The 2,322-nt window shown below is 48.1% G+C and overlaps 1 long non-coding RNA gene across 1 annotated transcript; it reads right to left on the reverse strand.

The window, feature by feature from the left end:
• Window positions 1-646: 646 nt before the first annotated feature.
• On the reverse strand, window positions 647-1,427 carry LOC111730604. Its single transcript, XR_002776760.1, has 2 exons — window positions 1,261-1,427; window positions 647-855 (listed from the first exon to the last, which is right to left on the reverse strand). It is a non-coding gene; the product is annotated as an uncharacterized LOC111730604 (long non-coding RNA).
• Window positions 1,428-2,322: the final 895 nt, after the last annotated feature.

Consider the following 2,322-nt stretch of genomic DNA (forward strand, 5'->3'; position numbering starts at 1 on the left):
GATCTCCTAGGCCCTGACTCACTCTAGACCCTGACCCTATTACCCAAAGTGCAGGCCTGGGACCAGCAGCAGAGGCACCCCACCCAAGGAACGGGGACAAAATGCAGACTCCTGGGCTCCCCAGACCTGCAGAATCTGATCACCAAGATCTTTTTGGGATCTGGATGCCCCTAGGGCTGGGAAGTTGACAAACGTGGCTGTCCTCGTCTCTTGAGAGTGCGCTTCTGTGTGTCTCCAGCCCCCCACCTTGGTGACTTTGCACAGGGCACAGTGAGGGAATGGGAACTTAAGACTGGCTCTGTCATGCTTATCTAGTATATCCTGTCAGTAGTTTGGGGTCCCTGGGTCAGATGTGCACTCTGCCACGTTGTCACATGCTCTTCCCTGGAGAGATGCAGAACCACAGACAGAAGGGATTGTGCAGCCTGAGGGACATGGGCAGCTTGCAGGTCTGGCTACATGTGAGCAAGTCTGCGGGCTGTTGGAGGGACTGTGTCTGGGACAAGATGTCCCTGCCAGTCTGTCACCAGGATGAACAGGGCATCGGAACTGACCCAGAAGCCTGCCCTTGATGCCAGTAGCTGCCCACACATATAAGCACTTTTTTGTTTGATAAAAAATAAACAAAAAACACCTCCCCCCAAAATATTCTAAATAAAAATATTTTAAATTCTTATCATGCCTTTTTACATAAAGTGACTCATGGATTTAAAGGCCATACAGGTTTCAGGATTCACTTCCCTTCCTGGATTTATCCCACTGGTCTCAGCTGATTCCTTGTGTTCTCATAAGATCTGCTGTTTGTCACCTTCCCAGGACGCTGTTTGTCTTGGCAAGATGGGGTCCCTCTCTTCTCTGGTTTTAGACGGTGACAAGAGAGCAGAGAAAAGACCAGATATGATTCACTGGAGTTGAAAAATGAACACTGGAATATTAAACTTTCAAAACCTACTTGCCTTAGGCTTTAGAGTGCAACTTATAAATTCGGTTATTCTACTTACTAATCTCATTGTATAACCCAGAATCATGGCCTCTAAAAGTTTTAAGCTTCATATACACACCTAATATATTTGCTTTTCTTCTTAAGTACCCCTTCACAAGCAAACTCTTTCCAAACACTTAAAACATTTTTGTAACCCTGACGAATTAAGCTTATAACGCACATTCATCTTACATACTACCTTAGACCCATCATTTTCTACCTTTCAATTTATATTCAGATTCAAAAATCAAATACCCAATTTTATCTTTTATAATCACCAGACATTCTGTGTTCCTTCTGCGTTTTTCTTGCTGGATAAGGCCCAACTCTTAGAGATGTTAAGAGGTGTGGAGAGGGTTCTGTGTCTCTTGCAGGCTCTGGGCCTGAGTTTGCACACTGAGATGCTGTCCAGGACAGGGGTCTTGGCAGGACAGGGTCCCTCTCCTCTCTGGGCCCTGTCAGGACCTGTTATGCATGGTGTGGCCTTCCTGTTGGAATCCCTGTGCCTTGAACTTGCAGTGGGTCCCCTGTGACTCACACCCCCTCCTCCCTGCCCCTGCAGTGTCTAACATGCTCTCTATAAGAACAAAGAACCATTGTCCCGCTGGACGCCCTCACCCCACGAAGGCAGCCAGGAGGGATAATTAGCTCAGGCCCACATGGACTGTCGATGGCAGGGGCAACATCAGGGCCTGCCACCATCAGCTGTGCCACACCAGAGGTGCTTTCCACTTCTAGTTCAGCTGCAGACATAAAATGAGTGGGTTTGCTCTCACTCCCATAACTGCAAGGCGACTTTTAACTATAGAAACACTGCTTCATGTTTCCCAATGAGAGAGACTCTGAGATGGTAAACATCATCGTGGTGTTGGTACCTGGGGTTGACACCATGGGCATTCACTGCAGTCATGAGAGAACCGCCACTCTGGTGCTCAGTGCAGCTCTGTGAAGCTGTAATGTCACACGAAGTGCTGTCGTCTGGTGTGTGGGTAGCAGAGGCTGCAAAAAGGCAGGTGCTGACGATGTGTTTGTTGGGCCTTTTTGGCAGCAAGAGAGAGAAAACTCAGGAAAATGAAGGTCACATAAAAAAGAGAATTTAGGGGAAGAGTCAGGGGTCATCTCACAGAATCTGAAGCATGAGCCATGAGGCCTAGGGAGGGGTCAAGCAACTCAGCCCCTGGGTCCCAAGGAGCCCAGCAGAAACACAGCAGATGGGGACATAACACTGTGCATGGTGACGGTGGTGGGTATGTCATTTTCTGGATTTGCAGACACGTTCCAAGTTACCAAATTCTGTTAATGCAAACTGAGCCGGCCTTAGAGAAAGCGCGGTAGAGTGA

Source organism: Pteropus vampyrus, unplaced genomic scaffold (assembly GCF_000151845.1).
Source record: "Pteropus vampyrus isolate Shadow unplaced genomic scaffold, Pvam_2.0 Scaffold323, whole genome shotgun sequence".
Lineage (NCBI taxonomy): Eukaryota > Metazoa > Chordata > Mammalia > Chiroptera > Pteropodidae > Pteropus > Pteropus vampyrus.